Source organism: Berghia stephanieae, chromosome 1, assembly GCF_034508935.2.
Source record: "Berghia stephanieae isolate SIO BIC M18660-M18661 chromosome 1, UCSD_Bste_1.3, whole genome shotgun sequence".
Lineage (NCBI taxonomy): Eukaryota > Metazoa > Mollusca > Gastropoda > Nudibranchia > Aeolidiidae > Berghia > Berghia stephanieae.
The window spans coordinates 138,013,027-138,025,526 of record NC_088360.1 but is presented as its reverse complement, the minus strand read 5'-3'; the positions used below and the strand labels follow the sequence as shown (position 1 = coordinate 138,025,526).

The window sequence follows — 12,500 nt, the reverse complement described above, 5'->3', positions numbered from 1 at the left end:
CTGAAGTATTGTGCAGATTGAAAATAGCAACATGGATTACGTTTCCTTACGTGGATATCTTTTGTTGTTCGTATGAATATTGTAATCCAAGCGTATCTTGTTCCAAAAGGGTTTTGAAAAGAATGAACAAATGACGTGTCAATTTCACAAAGAAGAATTAAACCGCATGCCACTCCCTTAGATAAATCCAGGATCATTCCAGAGAAATAATACTGTAGCATGAATTTTCTGTGGAGAGAAGAAAAGAAGAAAAATGGCCTTAGTCATACAAATATTTTTAATGAATTACGTTTTAAATACTTGAGGTTACGTGGTATAGAACAATTTCCACTAAAATATTTTTTAAATTAAAAATAAAATTCCCTTTATCAATCCCATAGGGGAAATTTTTCTCTAGGGTATATTCCAAATGAAGACTGGAATAATCGAGGCGTCAACCGCAGTGCAGCGCCGCAAATTGAGCTAGGGTGAGGTGACTCGTTCAAGGCCACACAGCGCAGCTGTGGTACCTTTCGGGTACGAAGCAAAGATCGTACCGCTGAGCCACGCTGCCCCTAAACGTGTTCAAAGCGCTTTACATGTGGTTCCTAGCCAACAACAACACTTATCATATAGGACAAGACATAACGACTATGATAAAGGCGATGTTAAATTTTTATTTTCTTTTTCAGAGGCAATGTTGTTTAAGAGAAGCTTTAGATAAAATACACTGAGACGAAGCTCAGCGCCAACAGCTGTCAGACAGAGGAAAGAGCCGAAGCTCAGCGCCAACAGCTGTCAGACAGAGGAAAGAGCCGAAGCTCAGCGCCAACAGCTGTCAGACAGAGGAAAGAGCCGAAGCTCAGCGCCAACAGCTGTCAGACAGAGGAAAGAGCCGAAGCTCAGCGCAACAGCTGTCAGACAGAGGAAAGAGCCGAAGCTCAGCGCCAACAGCTGTCAGACAGAGAAGAGCCGAAGCTCAGCGCCAACAGCTGTCAGACAGAGAAGAGCCGAAGCTCAGCGCCAACAGCTGTCAGACAGAGGAAAGAGCCGAAGCTCAGCGCCAACAGCTGTCAGACAGAGGAAAGAGCCGAAGCTCAGCGCCAACAGCTGTCAGACAGAGGAAAGAGCCGAAGCTCAGTGTCAACAGCTGTCAGGCAGAGGAAAGAGCCGAAGCTCAGTGTCAACAGCTGTCAGGCAGAGGAAAGAGCCGAAGCTCAGTGTCAACAGCTGTCAGGCAGAGGAAAGAGCCGAAGCTCAGTGTCAACAGCTGTCAGACAGAGGAAAGAGCCGAAGCTCAGTGTCAACAGCTGTCAGACAGAGGAAAGAGGCGAAGCTCAGCGCCAACAGCTGTCAGACAGAGGAAAGAGCCGAAGCTCAGTGTCAACAGCTGTCAGACAGAGGAAAGAGCCGAAGCTCAGTGTCAACAGCTGTCAGACAGAGGAAAGAGCCGAAGCTCAGTGTCAACAGCTGTCAGACAGAGGAAAGAGACGAAGCTCAGCGCCAACAGCTGTCAGACAGAGGAAAGAGACGAAGCTCAGCGCCAACAGCTGTCAGACAGAGGAAAGAGCCGAAGCTCAGTGTCAACAGCTGTCAAGCAGAGGAAAGAGCCGAAGCTCAGTGTCAACAGCTGTCAGACAGAGGAAAGAGCCGAAGCTCAGTGTCAACAGCTGTCAAGCAGAGGAAAGAGCCGAAGCTCAGTGTCAACAGCTGTCAGACAGAGGAAAGAGCCGAAGCTCAGTGTCAACAGCTGTCAAGCAGAGGAAAGAGCCGAAGCTCAGTGTCAACAGCTGTCAGACAGAGGAAAGAGCCGAAGCTCAGTGTCAACAGCTGTCAGACAGAGGAAAGAACTCACGCAACGAATTAATAAATAACAATGTGGAATTCAATGAAAGCTTCAATTTAATATACGAAATCCAAGCATCAGTAACACACTTTATAGTTATAGTCACCTGGAACAACTACAAAAGACGTCTAACTTCTACGTCATGGCACAAGACCGAAGGGCTAGAGCTCAGGTGGTCGCTGGTTCGGATAATATACGAAAACAGATATAATGAATGTTTCGGGTTTCCCCTTTATCAACAAACAGGATGAATGAAACACTACAGATGAATGAGATGATGTGGTTGTAGCGTTTGTTAAGACGAATAACCTGTCAACAATTTTTTTTTAAAAACTGCAACAGCATAACACAAGTAAACAGCTTCCATGTACCTAAAATTTGAGATTTTTATTATATAGAGCAATATCCACTAAACTTGCTCAAAGCGCTTTACAAAAGGTCCCTGACCAAGAGCAACTTGTAACATGTAGTACATGACATGACGCCCTGTGAGCGATAATACTTCTTTTTTTTTCAGACAGATACAACGCTGTTAATTGCCTGGTATTTATTTTACACTTGAGTACAGTGAGAGAATGTGAGTAAAGAGATTTTTCCAAGGACTCATCTATATATGCGCCAAGCGAGGCTCGAACCCAGGACCTTCAAATCCAAAAGCGGGTCTCACACCACAAGACCACATAGCCGCACAGATATATACTATACATGATACACAAATGCTTATATAAATATGTTGTTTACAACTATTTGTGAATGCTTTGGCACCCTGAATTGGTCGACCTCTAACTCTCAAACTGTCAATAGCAGACAACAAACTCTATAATGGATTTGAAATAACAAAGTTCAAAAAAGGCTACTAAAAACCCTTTGAAACATTTTAAGTTAAAATAACTTGGGGGGGGGGGGGGGGGGGGGGGAGGGTTCCTTTGATGAAACTAAAAATTTTGAAACTATTATTTATCTGTTCTTGGCTGGGATCTAATTTAGTCTAACCTGACATCAGATCAGATCTGACCATTTTCAACTCGATGAGAGAAATAACAGCTTCAGTCTATCACATTTTAGATCTTTAGCCGTAATAAAATATGTAATAGGAATTTTAATTTAAGATTGAAATGAAAGTCAGTCTCGCCGTAAACGTTAAAGGGTTAAGATTCTTTTCATGAACAAACATAAAACTACAATGAGCCTTAAATGAAATGTCAAGGGAGCAATAAAAATATAAAAATCTACATAAACAAATCGCTTTTTTTTCTCTTTGGCCATAAAACCTTTTTTTTTTTTTTTTTTTTTTTTTTTCTTAATGTAACTGAGAGAAGCTGGTTTAGTTTTTTCAAAATATATTAGTATTGCAATATTTTTGTGGAGAACGCAACAAAAACGATCTTTTAGCACAGCCTCATAACCGATATATATATATATATATATATATATATATATATATATATATATATATATATATATATATATATATCGACTGATTAAATTAACTCCCAGCTTGTCAAAGATCTCAAATCTAAGACTTCTTTAAATCCTCCTTAAAACTCTCAGGTTCGAAACTTTTTAACTAATCGGGGTTTGCCATAATCGATCGGTATTTATTGTATACGATTTCTGGCTAAATAGATTTTCTAAAAACTGTTTTGTCAATAAATGGCATTGCTTATTTACGTCCAAACACAAAATATGGTAATAAAATACAGAGTAACGCTCAGATGAATAGAGTGACAAAGACATGATTTGTCAACTCAATCTGATGAGAGATAACATTTTAAAATGTCCACATCAGCCGGAGATTTAACCCTTCAATGGCGTGAAGGATTATTTATTGTTTATTTGATTATGTATGCGCCTATGTGGTATTGTGGTATCACACTCGCTTTCGGATCGGGAGGTCCTGGGTTCGAGCCTCGCTCGGCGCATAGTTGTGTCCTTGGAAAAGCCTGACTCACATTCTCTCACAGGTGCTCGGGTGTCAAATGAGTGAGTTCCTGGCCGTTAATAGCGTTAATATTGTAATATCGCCTAACAGTTGTCATTTCTCATTCTACATTTTACGTGTTGCTGTTGGTCAGGGACCCCTTGTAATGTGCTTTGAGCAGGTTTAGTAGATATTGCGCTATATAAAAGCTCAAGATTGTTTTTGTTTTGTTTTGCGGTTTTGTTTTGTTTTTGTTTTTTTGTTTTTTTTTTTTGTTTTTTTTTTTTGTTTTTTTTTTTTTGTTTTTTTTTCTTGGGGGGGGGGGGGGGGGGGTGTTTGTTTGTGTAAATCGTAACTTTTCCCATCATTAATCTAACCAGTGGATAGATAAATAAAAATAAAGTTCACTTTCTTTAATATCAGGGGTTTTTTTTTCATTTTCTTAAAAATTATTTTGGGAAAAAAAAGAACCATGATAACCCGGGCATTAGCCGCAGCGCAGCCCCGAATATTTAGCAATAAAGTTTGTGCACAAACCAAGCTTCATAATGGATTTTTACAGAGATTGGGTAAAATGAGGGTAGCTAAGATAAGATCGGATAGACAGAATTGAACCATTGACGAAATTACATGGCTCTCACACACAATGAGAGAGTGAGAAAGTTTTATTTTAATATACATAGCGCAATATCCACTCAAAGTCTAAAAGCGCTTTTCAATGGGTCCCAGGCCAACAGCAACACTTATAATGTAGGACGAGACATGACATTAGTTAGGCAGTATTACTTTTTTTCGGATAGAACAACGCTGTGAACGGCCTGGTATCCATTTTACACCTTAGTACGGTGAGAGAAAGTGAGTGAAGTGAGCATTCTCCAACGACTCAACTATGCGCCGAGCGAGGCTCGAACCCAGGACCTTCCGATCCGAAAGCGAGTGCCATGCCACTAGAGCACATAGCCGCACCTGCAGCACATGATAACCAGGGCACAATAATCACTCATCCACCCCAAGTCGCAATGCAGATTAAAAAGAAATTAAAATATTTATAAGGACCATACTCAAAAACAAACAAACAACAACAACAAAAAAAACACGTATTTAAAATTTTGCCCAGAAAACTCGTCCTGTTAATATCGATCGATTAAATCTTGGTTAAAAGACGTTTGGTCATTGACATAAATAATAACGTGAAGTTGAATGTAAGCTTCAATTTAATTACAAAAACAGATCAGATGAACGTTTCGGGTTTCCCCTTTATCAACAAAACAGGATGATTGAAACACCATTCATCTGTGGTGTTTCAATCATCCTGTTTTGTTGATAAAGGGGAAACCCGAAACGTTCATTTGATCTGTTTTGTAATTAAATTGAAGCTTACATTCAACTTCACGTTATTATTTATTTCTTCGAGCTTCGAGCAGCAACATTGACACTGGTCATTGACTTAGCATTTAGGTTGAGAAATGACGCATGTAAGCGTGATCACACTTTTGTAAAAAATCGACAGAGACAATGCAGTTATTAAGTGATGAATCGAGTGATAATATGAGTAAAAAACCTTTTCTATGGAACTCAACTTTGCACCGCTCATTGCGGGACTCGAATCCAGGGACCTATCAATCCGAAGGCAAGTGCCATACCACAAAACCAACAAAGCAGCTCAACTGACTGTAACTATGAGTGAACAAATTAATTTGATAATATGGTGTCTGGTTAGGGTAAAATATATTCCGATCTGCAAAGGGTTAATGAGGCTGGACGGGTTGTCTAGGTGAAAACATTCACAATGAAAATAGAATGGAATTTGAAAGAGAAGCCAATAGAATTCTGTATGGTTGTGTCTTATGTTTTGGGCGAGGTCAGATATAGAGTGTGGTGATTTTTATTGTTGATTAAAGAAGAAGAAGAAGAAGGAGAAGAAAAAGAAGAAGAAGAAGAAGAAGAAGAAGAAGAAGAAGAAGAAGAAGAAGAAGAAGAAGAAGGAGAAGGAGGAGAAGGAGGAGGAGGAGAAGGAGGAGAAGGAGGAGGAGGAAGAGGAGGCGGACGAGGAGGAGGAAGAATAGGAGCAAGATGAGTAGCACGAGGAGAATAAGAAAAAGAAGAAGTGGAGGAAGGAAAAGAAGAAGAAGAATATGATGATGATGAATAAAGATGGTGATGATGATGATGATGATGATGATGATGATGATGATGATGATGATGATGATGATGATGATGATGGTAATGATGATGAAGATAATTATAAAGTTAATGAAGATGATGAGGATCATGCGGCTGCTGTGCTGCCCCTGCTGCTGATGATGATGATGATGATGATGATGATGATGATGATGATGATGATGATGATGATGACGACAATGATGATGATAATGATGATGATGATGATGATGATCATCATCATCATAATGATGATGATGATGATGATGATGATGATGATGATGATGATGATGATGATCGAAGAAATGGTGGTAGAAATGAAGAAGAATGAGGTCAAGGGTTGCTATCAACGTAATACTATTATCATAAAAAAACACACATACCTCTGAGAGACCGAATTCCATCAACACACAAACAAACACTAACTCTAACCACGCCACAAGCACCACTATCATCTATCTACCACTATAATTCATCTCTTTCAACCAACAAGCATTCTCCCATCTCACCGAATATCTATCTAGTCTATTTTCTATCCCACAACAACAATCTTTTTGTTTTTCTCCCCTGCTTGTTCTACGTCCATATTACAAGTGTCCTTTTCCTTTCGCTGACAACACGCCAACTTGGTGACATGGCACGTTCCCAACGCTGACAAAAAAAAAACACACGTATTTAAAATTTTGGCCAGAAAACTACTTTTTCAAATATTGATCGATTAAAAATGCTTTCATCTTGGCAAAAATTCTCAAACCTGGGAGGTCCCAGGTTTGAGAGTTTTTGCCAAGATGAAAGTCATTTTAATCGATCGATATTTGAAGAACAAGTTTTCTGGCCAAAATTTTAAATGTACGTGTTTTCCCATAATTTGGCAGATCATTTTGACAAGCCTATTACGCCAGGCCTTCCTATTTCCTATGAATACCAGTGGATTATTTCGTGGTCGGATAATTTTAGTTCGTTTTTTTTTTTTTTTTTTTTGTTTTTTTTGATTGAAATGAAAACAAAAAGCATTTAATTTAATGAGTGGGTCGTATGGGTTTACTATTACTGATGTTTTAGTTATAGATTACAAGGTTGTCAATGTACAATGTGTTAATTTAATTTCTCTGTGTTTGTTTTTGTTTTGGTTTGGGGTTGCTTAAAGGGGGGGGGGGGGGGGGGGGGGGGGGGGAGGTGTCAGCTGCCTAACACTGGCTCGGACACTAAAGCAAACGTCATTATTAAATTAATCTGCCCTTGGTTGATTTTTTTTCTTTTAAATCTTAGTTTTCAAGAAGTGAGGGAGAGAGAGAGAGAGAGAGAGAGAGAGAGAGAGAGAGAGAGAGTGCAGGGGATTGCCACTAAATCCCAGAAATCTGTGCACTAAATTTAGCTTTTAAAATGACTTATAATTTGCCTTCTGGAATAACGAATATTATTATAATCGCTTCAATGTATTACATTAGAGGATTTAACACCATATTTTCATTTTCAGCGTTTGTTTATTTGTGACTTGCTTCAAAACAGTCTTGTGTCGAGATGTGAAAATTGAGTTCATAGCCAAAGCTAACAAGAAATGAAGTGAGTAGGAAAATGCCAGAAGACAATAGAGAATAACATAAAATTTTCGCGGCGGCGATGGGGGCTCGAACCCGCGACCTTACTGTTACGAGAACTCCGCCTGGCCGGGGAGAACATGACTCTACTTTAGCCAGAGCTATGAGATTTCTGCCAACATTGAATGTTTCATCACAAGGGAAAATAACTCAAAGTACTCAAGGAGCAAAAAAGTAAAATCTCACATATGTGATGATTAAGTTTAAATTTCGTCAAGATAAAGATCTGAGCAAGTGTGCCAGACAAAGCAAGAAAGAAAAATACAAGGAAAAAAATCATCCCAAAATATCAGTCTACTTCCACTTCAGATCAATGTCTGAATTATACTAGTGTTACAACCTCTTGCTTAACACGATCCTATACGTATCTTTGTTCACAAATTACTCAAGAGTAAAAACTCCAGAGGTCCCGAGTTCGATCCCCAGCCCCAGCATTTGGTGCCTCATAAACGCAGCAGACCGTCATCAGCAATGGAAAGAGCTCACTCAACAAATCAGAGAAGCTGCCAAAGCGTCCCAGTCCAAAGATTAGGAGGCGATCGGCAAGTCAATGTAAGAAGCCTTTAAATTATGAGGCTATGTGGTCTTGTGGTATGACACTCGCTTTCGGATCAGAAGGTTCTGGGTTCGAGCGTCGCTCGGCGCATATTGAGTAATTGGAAAAGACTCTTTACTCACATTTTCTCACCGTATTCAGGTGTAAAATGAGTACCTGGCCGTCAACAGTGTTGTCTCTATCGGAAAAAATTGTCGGAAAATGACAGGCGTCATGTCTCGTTCTACATATTACGAATTGCTATTGATCATTGACCCTTTATGAAGCGCTTTGAGCACATTTAGTGGATATTGCGGTATATAAAAGCTCAAGTTTTTTTGTTTTGTTTTGTTTTTGTTTTGTTTTTTTTTTAATATTCAACATTCTATTTTATGATTGTATTTGGGAGTGTGGAAGTTGTAGATGATTTGACGGTGGTGTTTGAAGCAATAGATAGTTTGAAGATGACGTCACTCAGGTCTTTGTTATTGTTTTTTGCCATCCGCGTTTATGAGTAATGTTCACTGAACTGTATTAACCTGACTATAAACGTTCATGGATAACATAGTTTTGTGTGTTGGTTCGTTATACTTCCGGATGGCAATGTTATGAGCTTCTTAGCCAAGCGCATACTATCTATAGATAGAATGCGCTTGGCCAATGAGTTCACAATATTGCCATCCGGAAGTATAACGGAACAACACACAAACTCTGTGTAACCATGAACTTTTATTGTCTGGTTAATACAGTTTAGTGAGAACAACTCACAAACGCGAATGGCAAAAACAATAACAAAGGCCTGAGTGACGTCATCTTCGAACTATCTATAGATAGTATGCAGATGACGTCACTCAGGCATTTGTTATTGTTTTTGCCATCCGCGTTTGTGAGTTGTTCTCACTAAACTGTATTAACCAGACTATAAAAGTTCATGGTTACACAGAGTTTGTGTGTTGGTCCGTTATACTTCCGGATGGCAATGTTGTGAACTCCTTGGCCAAGCGCATTCTATCTATAGCATAGACTGAATGACATCACAATCAATGTATCGCGGGGGTTACATTACAACAAATCAACAACGTGGGCATTGGATTTCTATTTTTTTCCCACCAAGCATCGGACGATGACATCTTAATTACGTTTGTTCTAGTCTTAAAATAAATGGTACAAGTTGTCGTGACAACGAATCGACATCATGATTAGATAGCTGTATTTTATCATTACGACGTAACAAACCACAATAATCTTTGTAACATTTCAACCACTTGATATCTCTACAGTGCAGTGACAAAACATCTTTGTTGTTGTTGTTGTTGTTGTTGTTGTTGTTGTTGTTGTTGCTTTAGCAAGACAACATTCAATTCACATATCGATAGATTAAATTGACCCCTAACTTGTCAAAGATTATCAAACTTAAGACTTTAATATAGTTTTCAACGACTTCAAACCATTCTGCCAAGACTTCAAGAAAATTTTCTAAGAACTCAAAAACGTTTTCTTCTAAAACTTCAAAAAGGTCCTCTGAGACTTCAAAAAAGTCGACTAAGACTTCTAAAAATCTTTTAAGACTCCTAAAAATCATCTAAGACATCTAAAAATCTTCTAAGACTTCTAGAAATATTCTAAGACTTCAAACAATTCTTCTAAATTTCAACCCCCAAAAAAATCTTCTAAGTCATCAACAAAGTTTTTTAAGACTTTAAACAAGTTTAAAAGACTTCAACGATTTCTCCAAAGAAATCTAAGAGTTCAATCATTCTTACAAATTCAAGATTATATTAATCCATCGAGACGAAGCAAATGTTTTCTGTTTTTTTTAAAAAGTGTTTTGTCGTCGTACAGAGCAAACTCTCTTCAAAATGACATCAAGACTCGTCAACCACGTATGTAAAACACTTAACTTTCCCTTTTTTTTAGTTACTCTACCATGACACTGTGGGAAGACTACACTTCAAATATTCAAATATAGACTGTACACTTAATTATGTTGGTGTCGATAAGTTTTGGTAACCACTTATTTCAGACTTATTTATATTTCTTTATTGCGGGGTGAAAGGGGGGGGGGTGGTTGTAAAAAAATAAATAAATAAAAATTCCCTTTATTAATTCCATAGGAGAAATTTATCTCAAGGGTCTATTCCAAGGGAAGACTGGGATGACCAAGGCGTCAGCTAGGGTGAGGTGACTTGTTCCAGGCCACAAAGAGCAGCGGGGGATGATCGAACTCGGTGCCTTTAGGGTATAAAGCAAAGACCGTACCACTGTGCCAAGTTGCCCCCTGTGCCTAACGCAAGGTGTCTTTGTCTAGGCTTTTCATAATGGAATTTGACAAGAGTTTTCAAAATAACACATCGATGGTCTGCGGATCAACAAACCTCTGAAGTCCTAAATTTTACGATCGGCGGATCAAAACTCTTGAAGTCACCATACGAGCTTTGCGCACCATGGTGTGCAAAGCTCGTATGTAGACTTCAGAGTTTTGATCCGCCGATCGTGAAAATCGGGACTTTAGAGTGTTGATCCACGGTGCGCAAAGCTCGTATGTTGACTTCAGAGTTTTGATCCGCCGATCGTGAAAATCGGGACTTCAGAGGTTTGTTGATCCGCAGACCATCGATATGTTCTTTTGAAAACTCTTGCCGAATTCCGTTATGAAAAGCCTAGACAAAGGCACCTTGCGTAAGGCACGGTGGCAAGTTTTGATCCGCCGACCATCGAAATAAAGATGCCTATTGAGAAGATCGTGGAATTTATACATCACAAACGTAACGACATGACATCAACATTTTTACTTTGTATAACATGGCCGCACCTTGTCATTTGTCGTGTTAAAATTTCCCAGTGTGTTTAACCAGTTAACTGTCATACTCTCTGGGAAAGGCAAGTATTTTAAAATTTGGCCAGAAAACTCGTCCTTTAAATATCGATGGAATAAATGACCCTCATCTTGGCAAAAACTCTCAAACTTGGGACTTCTATCAAGTCCCTGGTTTGAGAGATTTTGCCAAGATGAGGGTCGTTTAAATCGAGTGGTATTTGAAGTTTGAAGGAGGAGTTTTCTGGCCAAATTTTTAAATACGTGTATTTCCAGAGTACGGCAGTTCACTGATGACACAGAAAAGAATGAAGACAAAAATGTATGCATTGCGTTTAGCTAAATTACTCACAAGATCCGCCAGCCGAATATAACGTACCAACCTTATACGTTTATATATTATAGTCTGATTAATACAATTTAGTGAGAACTACGGAAAAAAATGGCTGGCTAAAAACAATAACAATCGTGCGGCTATGTGGTCAAGTCGTATGACACTCGCTTTCAGATCGGAAGGTCCTGGGTTCGAGCCTCGCTCGGCGCTTACTTGAGTCCTTAGAAAGGGCTTTTAACTCTTATTCTTCTCTCACCGTACCCAGGTTTATAATGAGTACCTGGCCGTCAACAGCGTCGTCTCTGTTTGTCGGGAAAAATATAATATCGCCTAACAGGCGTCATGTCTCATCCTAAATGTGAAGTACTGCTGTTGGTCAGAGACCCATTGTAAAGCGCTTTGAGCAAGTTTAGAGGATATTGTGCATGCGCTATATATCTAAAAGCTCAAGAGTGTTTTGGAGTTGGTTTTTTTTTTTTGTTTGTTTGTTTTTGTGTGTGTGTGTGTGTGTGTTTTTTTTTTCTTAATTAAAGAGTTGAGTGACGTCAATTTCGTTCCTTCTATTTCATTATCTACACTTGGATTTGTAAGTGCAAATACGTAATAACAAAGCTTTCTAGATGTCAGACTGACATTGACGAATAGGATGGGACAATCCAAACATAACAGGACGTGTAAATAATCCACCCCACCCTGTCAGTCTATTATTATTGGTGACCGATTGTCTCTAAACGGTTAAATTTCAGAGACGGGGGCGGTGGGGGGGGGGGGGGGGGAGAAGAGAGATTTGCTATTTTGTTTGTTGATTGTTTTATCTACTTTTTTTTTCTTTTCTTTTTTTTTTTTTTTGTTGGTTAATTTTTTTTTTTTTTTTTTTGTAAGTTCGCTTGATTTTGAGTAGCTTACTTACGTAAGCAGAGCTGTCTCCTTGAAATTTCAAAGATTCGTATTTTCCAAGGGGAAAAAGAAAAAGAAAAATTCACTTTAAATAGCTTTACAAATAAACAATTTGCTCTCAGCATGTTCCAAAAATGCTCCAATATCATGAATATAGGTTCTAAGAAGCTAAACTTTCCTTACCAACAAGATTTATTGAATCAAAGAGACCTATGCAGCGCAGCTCTGTAGCTGGAGCTAAAAATTCGTAATTCTAGGAACAAGATAATCGATCGACGTGTACCTACTTATTTGCAGGTCTGATAAGTCAAATTGTTATCGGCCCACCGTTGTAATGAATATACTCCCAAACCAACGCAATGTCAATACGCTTCAACAGTCGTAACGTCACTTCCCTCGTAATGACGCATGGTAA

At 38.9% G+C, this 12,500-nt stretch overlaps 1 protein-coding gene across 2 annotated transcripts in view; it reads right to left on the bottom strand.

Moving 5' to 3' along the window:
• LOC144963337 (uncharacterized) overlaps positions 1 to 12,500 on the bottom strand; it is a 247,965-nt gene that overhangs the window by 230,977 nt on the left and 4,488 nt on the right. Inside the window, exons 1-2 of one of the 2 annotated variants that reach the window (XM_078897277.1) lie at positions 6,290 to 6,532; positions 1 to 228 (exon numbers count right to left, since the gene is read on the bottom strand). The exon at positions 1 to 228 is cut by the window's left edge and continues 1,350 nt beyond it. The gene's annotated coding sequence lies outside the window, so the exon portion shown is untranslated. Of the gene's footprint in view, positions 229 to 6,289; positions 6,533 to 12,500 lie in introns of those variants that run through there. The other variant, XM_078897275.1, reaches the window with a different exon arrangement.